Source organism: Dipodomys spectabilis, unplaced genomic scaffold (assembly GCF_019054845.1).
Source record: "Dipodomys spectabilis isolate Male_0828 unplaced genomic scaffold, ASM1905484v1 ptg000054l, whole genome shotgun sequence".
Taxonomy (NCBI): domain Eukaryota; kingdom Metazoa; phylum Chordata; class Mammalia; order Rodentia; family Heteromyidae; genus Dipodomys; species Dipodomys spectabilis.
The window spans coordinates 27,222,574-27,245,064 of NW_024870731.1; the positions used below are offsets into that span (position 1 = coordinate 27,222,574).

The 22,491-nt window shown below is 41.8% G+C and overlaps 1 protein-coding gene across 13 annotated transcripts in view; it reads right to left on the reverse strand.

The window, feature by feature from the left end:
• Magi1 (membrane associated guanylate kinase, WW and PDZ domain containing 1) overlaps nucleotides 1-22,491 on the reverse strand; it is a 545,100-nt gene that overhangs the window by 502,520 nt on the left and 20,089 nt on the right. The window lies entirely within an intron of this gene.

The following is a 22,491-nucleotide window of genomic DNA, read 5'->3' on the forward strand; positions in this document are numbered from 1 at the left end:
GTCTCAGTTTCCCCATCCGTAATATAAAAGTAATTACAGAATCCATTGAACCAGTTATAGAGTGGTCAGGAAGATTAAAAAAAAAAAAAAGATACCACACATGTCAGGCACTTTGTCCAAGAACACAGAAGCACTCAACAATTGCTAGCTACTATTATAACTTGTCTTTTTTATACTGCACCTAACCCTAAATTAACAGTATGACACATCATTTTTTTTAAAACTCTCGTAATTCCACCCCATTCAAGCCTAACTGGATTTAAAATATACACCAAAAATCTACAAAAAAAAAAAAAAAAATCCAGGCACAGCTGCCAAATGGCAAGTAAAAAGTCGTAATTTTCCATGGTTGGAATATATTTAGTGATAACTATAAATGAAAACCTCAGGGAGAAAAAAAAAAAAAAGTTCCCACTTCAAATCACCCTTCCCGTCTGACAGTCTGAAACCCAAAAATGAAGTTAGACTTCCGCTCACTTTGCTCTTTCCTCCTGTCTGTCAAGGCTGGGTGGGGACCTCCCACATTTCCTGTTCTGTCTTGGGAACTCTCTGCCAGGTAAAGCAAGACACCTTCCTGCTTGTGTTGGTCAGCTAGGACAGGAGGAGGGCTGGTAACTCAACATGCTCTCTACTTTTCTTTCTAAGTTATTCCCCCATAATATACGCACTCAAAGTTGTGGGCAGGCCCAGGCCAAGGTAATAAAGAAAATCATCATATGACTGGCATGTATATGTGTTGACAGATCACTCTTGGCTCTTGTCAAAGACAGCCTCAAATGACATCATCTCCAGATCACCTCAGAAGGTGACTGATGAATTTTCTTATAGCTGAAAAGGAACCAGTCTGGTGGGTTCCTCAATTTACTTAATAAAGGCAGATATTTAATTGGGATATAGATATATAGATATAGATATAGTTTCATGGATTACTGCTGCCTTCCTAGAAAAGTCTTTTTACTGGGGAGGATTTAAAATGTGAATATGCACAGTGCCTACTTCAATGGCTATGGTCTGGCGCAGACCTTACCCAAGCCAGCCCTGCATAAGAATTCATGCATGATCCAAACCACACAAACCTCCAATTTACCCACAGATCTGTAATAGCATAGCAATATCAAACTGTTAAGAAAAAAAGATGCTGCTCTAAAGAACTGGGTAAAATAAAATGAAGAAATACCATATACATGACAAAATTTCACTGAGTCATCTTCTACCATGTCACCCTGCCTACTCTCTGAAAAGCTTATTCAAAGGATGTGCTTTTGTCTTTCCTGTCTTCTCTCCATACAAACTCCACTCCCACAGAAACCTAAGACCCATTGGAACCAAGGAACATCAACTTTGTGTGCCAACATACCTCTAGTCTCCCAAAGTGATGGTGGATTCGACTTTTTTTTTTTTTTTGGCAAGTATTCTTTTACTTGCTTTGGGTATGCACTAAAAGAATTTTGGGCAAAACCAGTTCCAAGATCAGGCAGCAAACTGAGACACAGCAAAATTTCCCCACTACCAATCCATAGATCTGTCAGTATGAAAATACTTACTACCCCCTACCATATAGCTCAAGGTGATTTGTGACACAGCATTTTGTGCCAAGAGATAACTGTTTATGGCAGGTTTGCAAGTATTTGTGGTAGTGATATATGAAAAAAAAAAATCACAACAGTACTTCCAAAAATCCATGACTGTGACAATCCTGTTGCACCTCAAATGGTAAGCTTAGTTTTTGCTTGGGAATGTGCTCCTTTAATAATGAATGCATATTTAGAAATTGAGACCTAAAAGAGAGCAAGACTAATCTATTAGACCTTACTTACTTAGCCACAGCCAAAAGATAACGACCACTTCTCGTATTTGTAGATCATACTCTGAAACCATTTGATTTTTTTTTTACCCTTCCCTTTCCTAAAATGCAGTGAAGCTTAAAGCCCATAAGATACCAATTTTTATAGGATAGCATCCCTTTCATCTAGTGCAAAAAGCCTTGAAGCTCATAAAATTGTGGCTATAAACTTTTAAGGCGCATAGCTTCATAGGGTTAGTGTTGATGTATCTCCATTACTTGAAACATTTAATGGAAGTCGTTTTACAGTTCACTTACATATTATATTTACAATTACCTCAATTCTTAACAGAGAATAGAATCACATCTAAATCAGGATAAAAACCATGTTACATTTTCTAAGTACCTTTTCATTGTGACCCTTTGTCACTCAGACAATTGTTGCAAAAGAATCTCTTTTCAATGCCATTAAGATTTTGGAGTCCCGGGAAAGAGAAGGAAAAAAAAAAGGACCAATGGAATCTGAGGCCATCTATGATATTGAAATGCTAAACTCATGAAGGATCAAAAATTCACAATATAGATTATTATTATCTATACCAATTATTAGTTGTACAAATACCCTCAACCCCACTCCCACCAATGCCCACAAACAAAAAAAAAGAGAGAAAAAACCTAGTAGATACTTAAGCCTCAATACTCCATGAATATATCAAATCAATTCTAACATACCTGTTTTGTCTGTTGAATACTAAAGACTGAACCCACGGCCTTGAACATGATAAGCAAACTACCTACCACTAAGAGATATTCCCATCCCTTTTAGGGGGGAAGTGGGGGGGGAGGGATCCACCCTATAGCTCAGACTAGCTTCCAACTCATGATCCTCCTAACCTTTGCCTCCTGAGTTCCAGGATTACAGGTGAGTGGCACAATACCTGATTATTGTAACATATTTTAATACCCTTAAAATTCAAAATGCTTTTCAGGCCACCTTGAGAAGTCCATGACTTTCTTTATGGCAGAAAGCTCAAGTCACTTTTTGACACATGGTATTGTGGTATTTATTATCCGGTAGCAAAGTGCTTTTTAAGCCAAGATAGGGTAAACCAGGGGTCCAAAAGCCTTTCCAGTCAAGAACTAATTACATCAACTTTTGCAAACAAACACAGCCCTATTTGTGAGAAACCTGGACTCTGCCTGCACTTGTGAGCTAATGAGTAACAGACTTGCCCTGAGAAAACCAGTGTAATCCCTCCCAGGATAGATAATCCCAGTCAAAGTAAAGAAACCTGACATTTAGGTTAACCTAGGTGTTCTTATCCTTAGAAAACACAGTTTTGTCAATCAGGTCTTGTGGTTTTTAATGGAAAAGAAGAATAGCTTGAGATTCCTTCAGCCCAAACACCTTTTAAGGACTTCAATGGTCTCAGGAACCCAGGCTGGGAATTTATCTTACAGCCTCCTCTGTCTTCCTACCCCAATTCCATTTACTTGGTAAAATAAAAAGGGGAAGGAATGAGGGAGGAGACAGAGAGAGGAGGGAGTGAGGAGAGAAGACAGCGGAGAGAATGTTTGATATGACTAAGGCAAAAATACTAGTGCACACACTCTAAATCTTCTACCTTGATAATTTACCCTGGAGAAACAATGGTCCAAGATGTGCCCCATACTGCCTTATAATGTTTTAGAAGAAACTGGCATTTAATGCAGTTTTTTAAGAATATTAAAATGAAAACATGCAAAAAAAGAACCTTTCAAGAAGAAAGAAAGCACCTACAAGGATCTTACAATAAGTAAATTTTCAAACTAACTTTGAGCATGCAAAAAAGTTAGGCAATAAATCTAAAACTCATTATGTGCCAGGTATATAGGCCTAACAGCTATCATGGCTCCCAATCCTTTTAGTTACTAGAACATGAGAACCTATCATTATTCCTATTTTAAAAGTGAAGCCAGGTGCCATTGGCTCACATCTATAATCTAAGCTACTCAGGAGGATAAGATCTGAGGATCATAGTTTGAAGCCAGCCCCCGAAAAGGAAAGTACCTAAGACTCTTATCTTCAATTAACTACCAAGAAAAGCTGGAAGTGGAGCTGTGGGCTCAAGTGGTAGAGTGCTAACTTTGAGCAAAAAAAGCTCAGGGACAGTGCCTAGGCCCTGAATTCAAGACAAGGACTAGCACAAAAATAATACTATAAAATAAAAGGGGAGCACTGAGGTACAGAGAGGTTAAATAAATATGTCAAAAAAAAAAATCACACCATGAGTAAGTGGTTAGACTTTGGCACTACATGCAGTATCAAGGCAGGATCAAACAAAAGTTTTCTCCCATCAGCCTTTCCATTCAGGTCTCCCTGTCTGGGCCAGAAGAATGTGTTTACCTAAACAAAAACAAGAAGTCCTAAGAACAATGCAAAGACTCCATAGGCCAAGCTGCTAAAGCCCTGAGAGAAAGATGGAAGCTGAGAACTTTTTTGTACACAAAAAGCTCCCAACATCAGAGTAGCAGGTCCAAGTCTGCCCTCCCAAACTTGTTTCACAGCAAGACCGAATCTGATGGCCCACTTCCCACCTCCAATCTCAATGGCCCCCAGTGCTGGGATGTTCTGGAAGCCATTTCACATGGTTTAAATAACGATTTCATTCAGTGAGTCTCATCAACAAAAAAAAAACAAACATCCAATCTAGCACCAAAATCTCTTGCCAGTAAAGGGACCACAGACAAAACAGTTACTTCAATATTTAGCTTAGAAATGAAAGCATTTTTAATTAGCCTTTTCGGGAACAAGAAACAAATTTGCAAAAATTGGAAAAAATATAGGAGAATGAGGAGAGCGTTGTTACACTATGTGAAATGTCTCTTTACAAAAAGAATTCACAGGCTGGGAATGTGGCTTAGTGGCAGAGTGCTTGCCTAGCATGCATGAAGCTCTGAGTCCTCAGTATCACATACACAGAAAATGCCAGAAGTGGCGCTGTGGCTCAAGTGGTAGAGTGCTAACCTTGAGCAAAAGAAGTTCAGGGACAGTGCCCAAGCCCTGAGTTCAAGCCCCAGGACTGGCAAAAAAAAAAAACAAGAATTCTTGTTTCCTTTGAATACAAGTAAACAAGACTCAAGCTTCAGTTTCACTTGTAAAGATACTATGATATTATGGAGTGCAAAAAAATATGCATTATTTGTGAAATAAGTTGGTGATGACCACACAACTCACTTGTCCCCAGACGAGCACTGGGTGGCTCACATCTGTAATCCTAGCTACTCAGGAAGCAAGGATCCTGAAGATTGTCATTCAAAGCCAGCCTGGACAGAAAAAAACTATGAGACTCCATCTCTAAAATGACCAGAAAAACACAGGGCTGGAGGCATGGTTCAAGTGGTACAGCAGTACAAGCAACCTAAGGCACTAAGATCCAACTCTACTCTTGGCACACCCAAAAAAGACCTATAACCACATGGACTATTAAAAAAAAAAAAAAAACAAACTGCTTCTGACTCATTGTACTCTAAAGGCGCCTCCTTAAAAATTTAAGCAACTGGCATAGAAAGGGCCATTTGCCCAAGTACATAAATTACATTTCATGGTTGGCTCTAGCCAGAGAAACAGCGAGGCTAAAATTAACAGTAACATAAACACACACCCAAACACAACCCCCGTGCAGTATTAGATTCATATTCATATTTTTAGGGGAAAAAACTTTCCTAATTACTTGGCCCTGCCTGTTCTAAAGACAGGAGAGAAGCAATCAGTTGGGGATGTAGCTCAGTGACAGAGCATATGTCTGAGGAAGAAAGGAGGGAGTGGAGAGGGCAAGGGGAAGGAAGATGAAAGGGGGAGGGGGAGGGAGGGGAAGCAGGAAGGATGACTTCACTCTGTAAAACCGTGCAGATGAACAAGACAATTGGTGCTAGCCCTCCTTTTCCCCCTTGCTCAACTAGGTCACAGGCGTGATCATCAAGTGTAAGACCAATTTGAATTTCCTTCCATCCCCTCTCCTTTCTCATCAACCACTGCTCACCCCTTTCCCACAGCACACAGAGACAGGACAATCAGAGCCATGGCCTTCTGGCCACAGTGGAAGGGACAGGGTTGATGTGGCTTCATGATTCAAGGTGGGGGACTGGTTGGGGGGGGAGGTGTTAGTGAGAGAAAATTATTATTCCGCAGATTAAGGAAAATTGTATTATTTCTCTCACTCACAGATACAACTGCAAATGTATTTATTTACTAATGCCCTTGTAAAGAATGTACCATCATCTTCCAGTATCCAGAAAAGGAGAATCATTCCGGGACCCCCCACGAATACGAACATTCTCATCTTCTTCTCATCTTCTGTGCATCTAACTGTTCTCATTTACTTTAAATCATCTCTAGATTACTAATACTTAATGAAACATAAATGCTACATAAATAGTATTGTTTACAGAGTAATGACAAGAAAATGGTCTGTAAATTTTCAGAACAGATGCAATTTTTTTTTTTTTTGGCAAATATTTTCAATCTGTAGTTAGTTGATTCCAAGGGAAAGCAGGCAGGGGGAAGGGAAGCCAATTACAGAGCCAACTCTATTCACTCTGAGGACATCTCTGGTGAATGCAAAGAACCTTTATTGGCACGAAGCTCAGCTCTAGGCAGCTCCTGCACAAAGGACAGCATAGTGTCTCAAGAATAGTGGTGTCCACCTAAGGACCAGAAAGCCAAAGAACCAGGCTTATCAATGCTGCATTCTACCTGTGTGACTCAGGAAGCCATTTCTTGCTTGGCATGGCTGAGTCTCTATGATAAAGGTAATGATCCCTTCTAGCACCAAAACTCCTACCAGGAAATGTACTGCCAGATCTCATCCAGACTGAGCAAGGAAAACTGCCCTGGGTAACAGGCCATGAAGCAACATATTAACTCAAACCCAGGAGCACAGGGGGTCCTATGGGATGTCAGGATGCCAAATGCTTCTGAGCTGTAACTTAGGAAAAGGTCCCCACTGTTCTGGGGGGAAAAAAAAGTCATTTTTTTTTTTTGCTTGTTTTAACAGTTGAACAGTACCAAGAGAAAACAAGTACATCAAAACAATCAACTCTCACCCCCACGTTGGGCAAACAATGGCTACTTTTATACGTGGGTGAGTTAACTAGAACCACCTTTAAAGGGATGTTTTATAGTCTCAAGAAACAGACAGGGTGCTGCTGGAAATGTCACTTCAATTTCATTAGAAAGTAATGCTTTCCCCAGTCTCCCTCCATGATACACTACTCCAAAACTCTGTGGTATAAGACCATTACTTTTATTAAAGACACGCCTACAAAGTCCCATGATATGACTTCTGTCATGAACTTTTTAGGCAAGATAGCCATCAATGTCTACCCACATTTGCTGGGCACTGGTGGCTCACACCTGTAATCCTAGCTACTCTGGAGGCTGAGATCTGAGGATCATGGTTTGAAGCCAGCAAGGGTAGGAAAATCTGCAGGACTTTTATATCCAGTGAAGCACCAAAAAAGCCAGAAATGAAGTGGTGGCTCAAGGGGTAGAATACTAACTCTGAACATTAAAGCTTAAGGGCAGTACCCAGGCCCTGAGTTCAAGCTCTAGGACAGCACGCATGCACGCATGCTTGCACGCACGCACACACACACGCACGTGCGCGCGCGCGCACACACACACACACACACACAATTTAAGTCTACCAACAAAAAAAAGGGGATGTGGGTGTTCAAAACATACCTCAGTATACAGCACTTGCCTAATATACATGAGGATTTGATTCCCCCACAATGCAAAAAAAAAAAAAAAGAAAGAAAGAAAGAGAAAGGAAGGAAGGAAGGAAGGAAGGAAGGAAGGAAGGAAGGAAGGAAGGAAGGAAGGAGGGAAGGAGGGAGGGAGGGAGGGAAAGAGGGAAAGGAAAAAGGAAAGGAAAGCAAAGCAAAGCAAAGCTATACCCATCCATCTTACCCAACTTCATGGAAGGAAAGTCCAGGTCAGTTTATATTTGAGACACAAGGTTATCTTTAACTTTGCTTCTGTCTTTGTATCCTTATGTGCCCTGATAAACTGCTAACAAAAGAATTCCACAAATAAAGTAAATCAAAGTTTGCTGTGTGAGTATTTCAGATTTGAAGCCAGTACTTGGATAGGCAAAAGATCACAGCAGAGACGGAAGAATGAGACTCCAGTCACTGAAGCCCTCTTAGTTACCCTCTGAAGTGGAGATTAAAAACAGCGATCCTGTTCACTATTAGAGAGGGCCTTGCTATCTATTATACACCTTTATGCTGTTTTACTGCAGCTCAATTCCTTGTATCCTAACTGACATCTGATTGAAATGTAATGTAGGAGAGTATTAAAACATCTGCTGAATGATCATTCCAAAGTTTGGATGACATCGAGATGAAATCTATTCAACTATGAATTTGCCATTTTAAATAGCCTTTTTTTTTTTTTTTTAGTGGAACACAGGCAGCAGCTGTTTACAAAGGAATCCCATATGTAAAGCCTTGAGTCAGGTTTAATTCAGAGCTGATGTGACCCTACAGTTTTCTGGATAGTTTGCAAAGGAGACCTCAGCCTTCAATAATGCCAGCATGCTCCGCACTCCGCAAGAAAAGAGGGTGGGGAAAAGTAGGCATTCCACACTTGGATTTCCAGCTTCTTTTTACCCCCTTTTATGCCCTCCTCAAAAACAAACAAACAAAAACATACTCTAGGTTCATCTGTTTTAAGGACATAAAAGGCCTACCTTTTATGTGAGGCTTCTGGGAATGTCACTAAACAGGGCCACCCTCTCGATCAAGTATATTAGGCAAATACCTGTGTTCTCTAAGTAACATTCCCAGGTCCAGCTGCACTAACCACTACCCGCTGTCTGCTGGGAAGGTCTCTGGCATTGCCCACCCGGCACAACCCCCCTCTAAATCTCCTATGGCTTCCCTTTGTGTCTCACTATATGTACACATTGGGGCTAGCAGTGTGTGTGAGAACAGACACCGAGAAGTCAAAGGGAGGGAAGAAAATAGCAGCTGAAGGACCCAGCGAGAGGAAGCAAAACCCAAAGGAGAGCACCCTGTCACCTCCCAGAGTTCCCAGAGGCATGATGAAGAATAAGGAGTAGAGAATGACCAGACTTCCCAGACACCTCCTGCCAGTAGCTGGACCTGCACTGACCACACACAGACCAAGGCAAAGTGCACCTCCAGAAGCGCTGCAGAAGAGAAGCACCTGTTTCCTCAAGAGGCAGAAGACTGAGGTCAGTGCTGCTGGCTCCCGGGCTGCATTTCTTTGAAGGAGCCACTGGTCCCATTGTCTGTCATTTCCCATCTCTGACTTTACGTGAGGTACATAGAGCTGATTAAAAATAACATTGAGAAAGGTCAACAGCTTGGAAAGTGACAACTCGATTCAGCCTGCCACTGAAGTTTGTGCTATTTACCACTCTATTACACTGCCAGGTAAACAGAAATCCAATACGGATCGATTTAGCCTACATTGTCATCGCTCATGAGAATTAGAATTCATCAGGCCAGAACTAGAAGCCTATACAGGAAGCACTGACATTGTTACTACACACATAACATCAGCAAGTGAAAAGTAACTAGTGAGAGGTGGAAAAAATATGACTGCCAGTGGTAAATGAGACAGAAAACTCCTCACCGTCTGAAACAGAGGACTGTTGGGGATTTATTCAGTTGTAATCCCATAAAAATTTCTCATGAAAGCAAACAAGTATTATTTCATTTGTGACAAGCATGATCACATGTACATACATACATATATATTCACATATTACCTGTAGCTATATAATGCAGATTTTTTTTTGGGGGGGGGGTCTGGTTGTGGGCCTGAACTCTGGGCCTGGACGCTGTCCCTCAGCTCTTCAGCTCAAGGCTAGCACTCTACCACTTGAGCCACAGCACCACTTCCAGCTTTTTTCTTTTTGCTTATGTGGTGCTGAGGAATCGAACCCAGGGCCTCAGGCATGCAAGGCAAGCACTCTACCACTGAGCCACCTTCCCAGCCCCAATGCATATATTTTATGTAGATGCATGTACATCTAAGTACAAACATATATGTATTTATGACTAAGAAACAACAGTAAATTGTATCTGGCAAATGACAAGCTCTAGGCAATTGTGATGAATTATTTTCTTACCCTCTGACCATCCGTGGTATCAGAACAATAAGTAAGCTTCTAAAGATGTCACATATGATTCTGTGATTTAAAGAATGCCTAACATGTGGCCAGGCAGGGTGACTCATTCCTGTAATCCCAATTAGTGGGTAAATAGAGAGAGAGGATTATGCTTTGAGGCGACTCAGGAACCAGCCCCACAGACAAGTTAGCAAGACCTTATTTCTGAAAGGGAAAAAAAGCTGGAAGTGGTTATACCTGTAACCCTAGCTATCCTAGAAACATTGGTAGTAGAGGTAGGAGTAGTTCAAAGCCAACCTCATCAAAAGCACCAAACCCTACCTGAAAAATAACAAAAGCAAAAAGTGCTGGAGGTGTAGCTCAAGTAGTAGAGTGCCAGCCAAGCAAACACAAGGCCCTGCATGCAAAGCTCAGTATAGCCCAAAAAATAAAAAAAAAAAAGACTGAACTACAATACAACATAATCTGAATGCATGGACTACATCAACATTAGGATAGAATGGGATTGTGTGTTTTTGTTTGGGTTTGATATTGGTTTAATGCCCCTAATGTAAAGTCTATAGATAGACCTCCAGTGGCATACATATGAGGGTTTCAGGTACTGCAGAGAGGAGGGGGAGAAGGGGAGAACCACGTTCCTGACCAGATAGAGCTTTCTCTGTTCCATCTCATTCTCTCTTTCCAGCCCCAAGTTACCACAGTGCCTCCATTTCCCCAATGACACAGTCTCTCTCCTGTATTATTCATTCACAGGGAAGGCTCAAGTTGCAAACCAAACTATCAGGAAATGAAGAAGCAGAAAAGCCAGCCAATACACCCAGAAGCCTTGCTGAAGCCTGAGAAATCAGGCAGAGACTCCAAAATCTTTGTCACAGCATGACGGTAACATGGTCCAACTCCAGTGCGGAGGAAGAGGAGGAGGAGGAGGAGAAGGAAGAGGAGGAGGCGGCGGCGGCAAGGCAGGCCAGGAAGAGGAAACTGAACCACACAAATGAACACAATTAGGAAAATGATGCAAATACTGCAGAGAAATTCCTTCACTGCATCCCACACAGCTGTTAGCAGTATGGTCTGTGGTTGTTCAGAGGAAACATTTCAGGATAATTTATCAAGGACACACAGCCAGTACCACGTATGGGCTGATGCAAATGAGAAAATATACTGCTGACAAGAAGGACCCTCCAAAGCAGTGACACAATACAGCAGTGTCATTTTAGTGCAGTCTGCAGCTCTTTCCTCAAGGCAGAAAAGGTACAAAGTGGGGGGGGGGGGGGGTGAACCTCACCCCACACATCTGTTCTCTGGCTCTTACTGGGCTCTACGGACTCTTCTTATTCCAAGTAGGGTCCTAGGACCAGCATCGGCATCACATAGAAGCAGATCAAGGATGCTTCATTTTGGATCACTAAAATGTCATCTTCATCCCTAGGTAGTTCATATGTATGGTCAAGCTACAGCATGCAGACATGCGTACAGCAGGGGAATCGATATAGGCTCTGACCCGGCAGACACTAGATCCCTTGAAGTAAAAACCAGCAACATCACTGACCCTTATACAGTGAGCACTGGGGCAGAGAGAGAAATCATACAAGCATAAATACACAACAATGTACAAGTGCATGCTGAGTGCTGCCAAAGGGAAACAGGATCAGACCTGAAGGCAAGGCCTCCTGAGGAGGAACTGATGGAATTAATTTCTGCAGGACATTACAGACATCAACAAGGGAGGGAGGGAAGGAACTGGCAACAGGCAGAAAGTAAAGGTATATGCAAAGGCCCCACAGGACAGCACAGTACAAGGAACCACAAGGATACATCCTGTACACGGTGATTCTGGTAAGGAAGTCAGGGATCACACGGTAAGGACTCTTGTAGGCCCCAGAAGAGTTGGCTGGTGGAGTCCCAGACTGGTTTTAAACAGGTCATAACAGGAAGAAGGCAGGTAGGCAGATCCAACCCCAAGAATTTTACTGAAGACATAGATACCCTCCCTCCCCCACACCTCCATGCTGCCGAGAGCCCTATTTGTATAACGCATTATATATATATATATATATATATATATATATATATATGTATATGTATATGTATATATTTGCCTTTCCCTTCTGACATAGAGCTGCATCCAGGGTTAAGCCTACCAGCTACCAACCTCACAAGACATACTCAATCCCCTTCCTACCAAAGAAATAAACAAGAAATGTTCCAACAGTAAAGCAAAAGACACATGCCAGGCACTGGTAGCTTACGCTTATAATCCTAGCTATTCAAGAGGCTGAGATCTAAGGATCATGGTTCAAAGCCACCCACTGGCAGGAAAATCCATGAGACTCTTAGCTCCAATTAACTACCAGAAAACCGGAAGTGGGGCGATGGCTCCAAGCAATAGAGTGCTAGCATTGACCAAAAGAGCCCAGGGACAGCCCTGAGATCAAGCCCGACATCACACACACACACACACACACACACACACACACACACACACACACACACACACACACACACACACACACACACACACACGGCTAGTAAATACACCCTGGCAGTTGTTTATCTGGATTCAACCTGGTTCTTCCATTGACTATCTAGGAAAGGCAACCTCTCTTAGTATAAAAAAATTAACATGCCATAGTAATGCCTCTACCACAAGGAGTACTAAGAGGCCGACACAGTTATCTGCAGAGCCCTGGGAGCGGCACTTAACCCACAGTAGGTGGTCAATAAAGATAAATTATCCTCACACAAAGGATACCACATCAAGTAGGGCATAAGCATCACATATACTGTTTCATGCAGCCGTCACAGTAACTCTACAAAGTAGGAGCTAGTACCAAGCCCAAGTGACCAGGAATTACAAAGGGCTAAACTGTGTGCTTAGATGTGCCTATGAGTCTGGGTTCTAAAGAGTCTCATGCCCCTCCTCAGGGTTCCCAGGGAGCACAACAAAGCCAGGAGCAGTCAATGAAGGGGCTGAATGAAGAATCTGACCCTCGGACCCCAGAGGCAGGTAGATGGTAAGAAAGGCTGAACACAAAGATGCCTCCTCCCCACTGTTGATCTCCATTGAACACAGCCTTTCTCTGGCCTGGCTAGGCTGCGATGTCATTAGTAGACCCAGCGACCAGAAGATCTCCAGGGAGTCATTTTTGGTAAAAAATATAACTTCCTTTTTGGAATTTCCTGTTTGTAGTCTTGGGAGGAAGTTATTTTATTTCAACCATTCACTGGCCAGGTTTTATTTCCAATTTCTTGTCACCACAGTGACCGCCAACCAAGTTGGTGGCTGCAAAGCACCTGTCCCCTGAGCTGCATGCTATGGTTAAGCAACTATTTCACATATGGGTCTCATTTTAGGCCATAGCCAGCCAGAAGCAAGGGACCAGGGCTTGGAAACTTTCTCCAAGGTATTTAACTTGTAAGTGGCCTGCTGAATGAAGCGCTGCCCAGAAATCTGGAAAGACATTCATTTGTTTAGTCACCTCTGGCTGTAGAACATCACATAGAGTCAGAGGTCAAACTCCTCTTCCAGCCAGGGATTCATTAAGAACAAGTGATATGATCTATTCCTTTCAACGGAAGGTTAGTGATACTGAGCCAATTCAGCAAATCTCTTTGGTGTCCTGTATGGCATGTGATTAAATAAACCATCTGTCCCAAGTTTTCTTGTCTTGGCAACTAACATTGCATCAGTCCATACAGCAACACAAACATAAATGTAAGTTTAAGAACTGGTCAGGCATGAATTCAAATTCAAGCACATCTCCTTCATAAGTGTGTGTGTTCCTTCAAGTTTCTCAATAAGTGGCATCTATTGAATAAACTATATATGCATCCTACATCCTAGGCAGTGAATGTTACCTTCCTCTAGGATACCTTATCAGGGCTCTTCTGATCTGAAAAGAGTCACCCTCCCTTCCCAGAAGATCCAACCCCCAGTCTAGGTTGACAAGAGGATACAGCCTAACTCTTTGTGGTCAATGCCAGAGAACCACATCAACTTCAGAGCTTCCTGTGGATCAGCCTAGCTTTGGTTGAGTACTTCAAATCCCAACTACTTCTTTGGCCCAGTCTTTGATTTCAAGAGCATACCCTAGCTATCATCCCATTTGGCAACCTCCCATCTCTGATTCTTCTATCCAGAAAGCCAAACATCATGACAAAACTGGAATGAGAAATAAAGGACAGTGAATGCTAATCAATTAAAACTACTAAGTTATTTGTTCTGTCACTTCTCCATGTTCAAGTAAAATACAAAGCTGAAAGCAAAAGAACAACAACCCCCCACCACACACACACACACACACACACACACACACACACACACACACACACACACACACACACCACAATCGCGCTCATGCTTGTAATCCTAGCTACGCTGGAGGCCCAAAGGTAAGAATCAGAGTTTAAAGCCAGCGCGGCAGGAGAGTACATGAGATTCTTATTTCCAATAAACTAAGAACAAACAAACAAATAATAAATAAATAAAGCCAGAAATGGACCTTGGTTCAAGTGGTAGAAAGCTAGCCTTGGGCAAAAGAAGCTCAGGGACAGTGCCTAAGCCCTAAGTCTAACCCCATACTGGCAAGTGCATTTATATGCATACATACACACATATGCATACACACACACACACACACACACACACACACACACACACACACACACACACAGCCCTAGGTTAACTTCTTTAATAAGCTGATAGGATACTCAGTAGATGCTCAACATTTGCTTTTTCTTTAGCTCTCACTCTCCCTGTATCTCCCAGTTTAAACCAAATATTTGCTTTTGTTTTAAAACAGGATAAGCAACAATTTTGAAAGTTATGTCCTTAAAGTCAAAAAGATACAACAGCTACTAAAAAAAATTGTATACTAGTTAACCTGAACTGTCCAGCTTTTTAAAAAAAAATGTACACATGTTTTAATCTGTTGAACTCATAAGTAAAACTTTCCTTGGACAAGTAATACCTTAACAATTATTTTTCATCAGAGGAACAAAAAAGAATGAAGAGAAAAAAATGAAATCATACTCCACTCAACTTAAATAATCCAGATTATTTTTTATCCATTAAACATTCATTCCCAAACTGTCTTATGAGAAAAATATGAGAAAAGAGTGTTAAGAGCCCCCTATTATGTGCATTATCTTGAAACACAAAACGAAGACATTATCAATAATAATAAACTAATTTGAGGAAAGTAGAGTTAGGAACAGATGAAAAAGAAAAACAAAAGGAGGCTACAATGCTTGATAAGAAATGTACTCATTATCTTGCCCATGTAATTGTAACCCCTCTGTACAGTATTTTCACAATAATAAAAAAAAGAAAGAAAAACAGACTTCTAGACTGTGTTAATGCCCTAAACAAGAATTTCCCAGAATGCACTATTACCTGGGCATGCGGTAGATCTGCATAGTCTTCAAGGAGAAGGCAGGCACCAAGGCAAAATGCCATGGAATAAACTCACCAAATGCTCTAGACATAATTTCCTAAGTGAATTTATATATGTACGTATGTATGTATGTATATATGTATGTATGTATGGGCTGCTGAGAATTGCACCCAGAACCTCTTGCATGCTAATCTGGCACTCCATTGCTGAGCCACATCTCCAGCCTATAAGCAACATTGTCAAAGAGCTGAATGGAAACATATGGAATTAGTAATATGAGCCTCTGTGGTTACAGCCCATCCTGAATGATCAGGGCAAAGTGGGACAGAAGACAGGCAAGATTTAATAAACTAAGAAATGTCTGGCTTTATCAACCTCCTCAATTATTTTGACCACAGCCATTGTTGATTGACTAAGAAGATTGGCAATTATGTTTTTTTCCAGGTCCCTAGGTTTTAAACAAAATATGAAGAACTACGAAGAAAAGCGATGAATACTAGATTGAAAAGAGTTCATATACTACTGAATACAAATGTAAAGACAGCTTTACTGGTCAGTCGTTAACCCTAGATTTATCTGGATTCAGTGCTTTGCCTCTATTTTTTATGTAATACATTCGTTCCCAACAGGATCTTTTTACCCCAAGTTCTTGGCCACATTTAAATACAATATTTGGTTGTTATACATGAGAATAAAGAGTAGGGAATAGAAGTTATTAGCATCTAATAAGGAGAGGCCAGGGATGTGACTAAACATATCACAAGGCCAAACACAGATCCCCTAAAACAAGGAATTACCCTGGTCAAAAGATTAACAGGACTGAGATTGACAAACTCATGTAGATGGGTGAGCATTAAAATTTGTAATCCAATGAGCCTGATTTGAATCCCAAGCACCTTGGATAGGTATTTTGCTCTTCTAAGGCTCCATTCCCATACATACTTCCTCAAAGGTTTGTAGTAAAGAATGAAAGAGGCAAAAGGCACTGATGGCTCACGCCTGTAATCCTAGCTACTCAAGAGGCTGAGATCTGAGGATCACTAGCCAAAGCCAGCCCAAGCAGGAAAGTCCATGAGACTCTTATCTCCAATTAACGACCAGAAAATCAAAAGTGGTGCAGTGGGTCAAAGTGGTAGAGTGCTAGCTTGAGTAAAAGAGCTCAGGGCCAGCACCCAGGCCTCAAGTTCAAACCCATACCTGACCAAAAAAAAACAAAAAAGGAAAAGGCAACAGGTATGAAGTCATCTGAAACACCCAGTACATCAAAGGGCCCTTCACATCTGTTTTGTTGTTGTTGTTTTACTCCCTCCAATTTTGCCATATGTTAAACCAGAATCACTGCTAGTTTTCCTTTTTTTTTGTTTTTTAACAACAGCTATTTCTTTCTTTCCCATTCTCATTTCCACTGGGATTTTACCAGGAAGGAAAGAAAAGGGGAATCCAGTCAACTTTCACACCCACTGGAGAACTACAGTATGCATGAATCTCATTGAGCAATTTCAAATCTTGTTGTGTCTAAATCTATGTTAGAGAAACCTGGGGTTGAAAAAGTCAATCCTACATTTTTTTTGGCCTGGCTGGCGTTTTACCACTTGAGCCACAGCTCCACTATTGACTTTTTTTGAAGGTTAACTGAAGATATTTTTTTTTCAAGGTGTGGTGTTTCTCCAAGGGAGACATCCAACTGACAACCTAGGTGTCAAAAAAAAGAAAAGGCAACGAGACATGCTGGGTTCTTAGTGGCAAAGGCATTTATCCACTTTTCACATAACAAAAACCTTCAGTAATTTTACTTGAAAATTTATTTCAATAGAAGAAAGGAGATGCTTATAATATCTGACAAAAGAAATAATAAAAATAGGGGCTGAGAAGGTGGCTCAGTGGTAGAGTGCTTGCCTTGCATGCATGAGGCCCTGGGTTCGATTCCTCAGCACCACATAAGCAAAAAGAAAAAAGCCGGAAGTGGTGCTGTGACTCAAGTGGTAGAGCACTAGCCTTGAGCTGAAGAGCTGAGGGACAGTGCCCAGGCCCAGAGTTCAGGCCCCACGACCGGACCCAAAAAATAAATAAATAAATAAAAATAAAAGGTAATTTGTCTTTGGAATAACCAAGTAAAGGCAGCTCAGCAGGACCACAATCCTCTGTCAAACTTGTAAAAAATTATTCTTGCTATAAAGTACAGGTCACATATGTATGGGCCAGTTTCCCACTACTTCTGCCCCAACTCTAATCCCCAAAGAAAGGTAGGTCAGCTAAAGAAATACATTAAAGACAGAAACAGCATCATAATAATTACATAAAACAGATATAAACCAGGTGTTTGTCTCAAAGACACATATGGTCATATGATCCAGAGGTAGCTATGGGGAACAGCTCTGTGCAATCTCAGATTTCCAGACCTTGCTGGCGTTCTAACCACTTGAGTCACAGCTCCACTATTGGTTGGTTTTTTTTTAAGGTTAACTGAAGATAAGAGCTTCATGGACTTTTCTAGCCCCGGCTAGCTTTGATCTGTGATCCTCCTATTTCAGTGTCTTGAATAGCTAAGAATATAGGCATGAACCACTAGCATCTAGCCATCTCAGTGTTAACTGAACAGCCATCTCACTGTTTTAACTAACTGTACAAAATCCACTGCAGGGAAAATCCATAAGTTTTCAACCACAACACATTTTGTTGCATTTTTGGTCTACATAAGCAATTCTACACAGCTCCTAGCCCTATTTCCAGAGAAAAATGTTTCTACTGTTGGAAATGCTAGGCCACAGGGGACCATTTTTAATGGGTTCTTCCCATATCCTTTCCAAAAAAGGTTTTTATCAGATCATTTCAAGGCCAGGAGTTAACAGGCGTTTCTGCAATTCTGCCAGATGGGTAAAAGAATCCATGTTAGTGCATTGCCTTATTTCCTTACATGCCCCTCAACTCTACACACTGAATCTACAGAACACTTGACAGTTTTTCTGCCTTCAGGACACTGGCCCTGCTGTCCCTTCTATACTTAGAATAACACTCCACCCCTTTACCAAAAACTATCCTACAAATGACAAATACATCCTCCTGGTAAGGCCAGTCCTGAGCCCAACTTGTGGCAAATAATCCTCACATCATCTTTTTCTCCGAGGAATGCCCACAGCATTGATTAACTCTCCATTGCCCACCTCACTCTAGATCACAAACCAGAGAGTCACTTGCAAATTGTGGAGACTAAGGAGACTCAGCCCACATACACACACAGGGTAGTAACGAGCCAAGGATTGGGTGCCCAGTAATGTCACTGACTTAGACAAAAAAAAAATCACCTGTCCTAATTTCTAGACTTCAGTTTCCCTATGTATAAAACAGGGATCCAAAATAGTATCAAAGCTTATGGGTAAATATGAGATGAGCAAATATACAAAGAGCATTTAACATATAAGAGGAGATCAAGAAATGCTAATTGTTTTGCTGATTACTGTTTAATAACAGGACTGATCCCTTGAGGGTGTTTCACTCAACTGTGAGTTCTACAGAGTACAACACATGAATGTGTGCACAGAGAAATCTCAGTGTAAACTGGAGACAAGGCTCAAGTGGTAGAGCACCTGCATCACAAGGACTAGATCCTGACTTCAAAGTCCAGTGACATCTCCATCCTCCCAAAAAATTGCCATGTATGTGTTGGCTGAATGAATCTATCAATCACCTTCACTTACTGGGCAAAACACTACTATTTCCAGCTGATACTTACTGGGTCCTTACTATGCACAAGGTACTCTGATGAAGAGTTCTCACCTATTATATTAACCACTTCACTCTCACAAACAACTCTATGAGGTAGACACTTCAGGACATTTTTTAAGAGACTATATTACCACCCAAATCCAGAATAAATAGGAGATTTTGATACAACTATTGCTTTTTTTTCCCAGTGAATAAGCAAGACTTTTTTAATAAAGTATGGCCAGGTGCTAGTGGCTCACACTTGTAATCCTAGTTACTAAGAAGGCTGAGATCTGAGGACTGTGGTTCAAAGCCAGCCCAAATAGGAAACTCCTTTGGTTAACCACCAAAAAGACAGAAGTGGAGATGTGGTTCAAGTGATAGAGAGTCAGCCTTAAACAAAAAAGCTCAGGGACAGAGCCCAGGCCCTGACTTCAAGCACCAGGACTAGTGCACGTACAGATGCGCACGCACACACACACACACACACACACACACACACACACACACACACACACACATGCACACACATGCACGTGCGCGCGCACACACATACACACGTATATTTTTAATGCGTACACAACAAATGTTTACTGTCTGAGTTCTAACCCTATTCACAGCAACAATCATCAACACAAAGAAACCCCGACTCAACCAGGCAACTGCTGTGTTATCTTGGACAATGTCTCTAGACATTTCTTCCTCTACTGTCTTTATATCAACGATTCTAGGACAGTAAAGACTCAGGGATCATTTAATTGCTCTATAATCATTTGTAGCTTCCTGCAGCGAATGGTGACTAAATTCAGACTTCAAGGGAGCTCAGAGAAATAACACACAGACATAAAGACAGTATACTTAGAATGTCTTCATATCAAGTCTGCTCCATATAATTCGGTCCAACAAATTCAGCTCCATAAAAAATGTAAGAGGCGATGATGGTGCCAGGAAAGAGGATGAGAACTGGAGTGTTAAACAGAAGTGTTTGGAGTCAATTACACAGTCAATTCAGCACCTCCCACAAATGCAGAATCCAAAGTTTATCAGATTCAAAGCAGGCAAACTGATACACTATCATAACAATCAGCTATTCGGGGCTGCTGGATGGGCTCTAAGGTCTCATTTCATTGCTGCCATAAGTATATCTCAGTATTGCTACAAGTTCACAGAAGGAAAATCGTGCACCAATTGTCAAGTGGAGAAGCAAGCACTGGAACCACATTTCAACCCAGACCACATGAAATCTAATCTCTGTGTATATAACACATCAGCATGCAGACTCCCACCTGGAAAGAAGGAAAAGTTGAGGAGGTCAGAGAGGAAAGTGGAACTGAAGACCAGGTAACCAATCACGCCCACTTTGCGTATTAAAGAAATGGTGTTAACAGAACAGTGCTAGGAATGCCTTGCCCTGGCAATGCACCTTCCCACTCACAGCAAAGGACATCAGGTGTGGTAGCTCCTGGACAGTAGATAAGCAGTATTCACCAAAGTCAAGTAAAAGCAAGAAGAAGAGAAGCAACAAGGAGGAGGCAAAGACATCAAGAAAAACTAACTGCATACATGCACCTGCTACTCAAAGGAAGACAAAAGCCAAACAAAGAAAGGGGACCATTACCACACCCACCCATTCAATTGACACACAAAATGTGGTCTGCAGTGGCGCACTATACAGCCTTAAAAGGGCAGGAAGTAACTGGGCCCCAGGGCTAATCCTAGCTAGCGACTCAGGAGGCTGAGATCTGAGGATCAAGGAAAGTCCATGAGACACCTGGAAGCTGTGACTCAAGTGCTAGTCTTGAGTAAAAAGAAATCTAAGAGGATAGCACCTAGGCCCTGAGCTTAAGCCCTAGGACCTGCACAAAGAGGGGTGGGGGGAAGAAATGGTGACACTTGCCACAGGACCGGTAAATCTTGGCACTGCATTAAGTGAACAAAATATAAATATTGTATGATTTCACGAATATAATTCTCACGCAGAGATGAACTAGATGTAACCAGTGGCTAGTAGGGAAGTGCTAAGGGGACAGTTCCCACCAGGGATATGACATAGTTCTGTTGAGACAATTACCAACAGTGTGTGTGTCTTAAGACCACTGAGCTATGTACTTTTAAAAATGGCTAGAACATTCCAGGCATGGAGGGCTGGTGAGTGCTAGAAGCTTCTCAATGTTGAAAAGAATGGAGGATTTCCAAGTAAACAAAAGGAATGTCAGAGCAAATAATGATGAAGAGGAGAATCATCAAGATAAAAGAGAAAGCAAGCATCTTTACTCTTCTTTGGGGGTTCAGGTTTGTAGATTGCTCTGTTATCTTGGATGTATTTATTATTCCTCCTGTTCTCTTCCCCAGAGACGGAAGGACTCCATCATCATTGCTGACTGCTCTTCACACACACAGCCATGACACAAAGAGACTAGGATATGGTGTATATGTTGTGTGTGATTGTGTGTGTCTGTATGTATTTACGTATGCACATTTTCCTCTAAAAGCCAAGAAGAAAATAGCAGGTGCCAGTGGTTCACACCTGTAACCCTAGCTACTCAGGAGGCTGAGATCTGAAAATGGGTAGAAAATAGGTAGAATATGGGTAGAAAATTCCATGAGACTCCATCTCTAGAGTGGTGCTGTAGCTCAAATGGCAGAGTGCCAGTCTTGAGCAAAAAAGCCAAGCACCTGAGCATAGGTAATTCACTTCTATAGTCCTAGCAACTTTGGCTGCTGAGATCTGAAGATCACAGTTCCAAGCCAGCCTAGGCAAGAAAAGATACTCTTATCTCCAATGAACCACCAAAAAAGCCCGAAGTAAAGCTATGGTTCCAGTGGTGAAGTGCTGGCCTTGAGCAAAAAGCTCAAAGATCTGGACCCTGCAGTCAAGCCCCAGGACTGACACCAAAAAAAAAAAAAAAAAAGGAGGACGTAAAACAGACTATTTGCTCCAAAGACTGTTTCCAGTGCACAGCACTTAGCCATGCTCTTCTTCCAAACCTGGGGTACAGCCCACTGTCACCACTAACTTACCTTACCTCACATAGATCACAGGGTCCCATCACCTGAGTTTATGCTATCTACCCTTTGGTGGCCATTAGGGCCTGAGGAGCATCTTTGCATCTCCCTGCATCCTAAATGCTCAAGGTCTTAAGCAACCACCTTGTGATCTCACTTGGCACGCCATGGGTTAGTCCTGGCTGGCCATCTCCTGTTCTCCTCTCTCAAGTCATTGCTTGTTGAGCTGTGCCAGCAGAATGAGAAGGTGTTGTCTGATTTCTCACTCTGCTCTCTCATTGGGAATCTACAGTGTGTCACTTAGGACCCAGCAGAGCTCAGAGTTTCCAGTTACTCTAGAATCTTCCATGAGCCTTCTCTGTGTCTGGCTATACCTGCCCATCCAATATACGCAGCCATTAGTTAGTCTACTCATTCATCCAAGTGCATGAATGCCTCTCAATAGCAAATGTCAGGC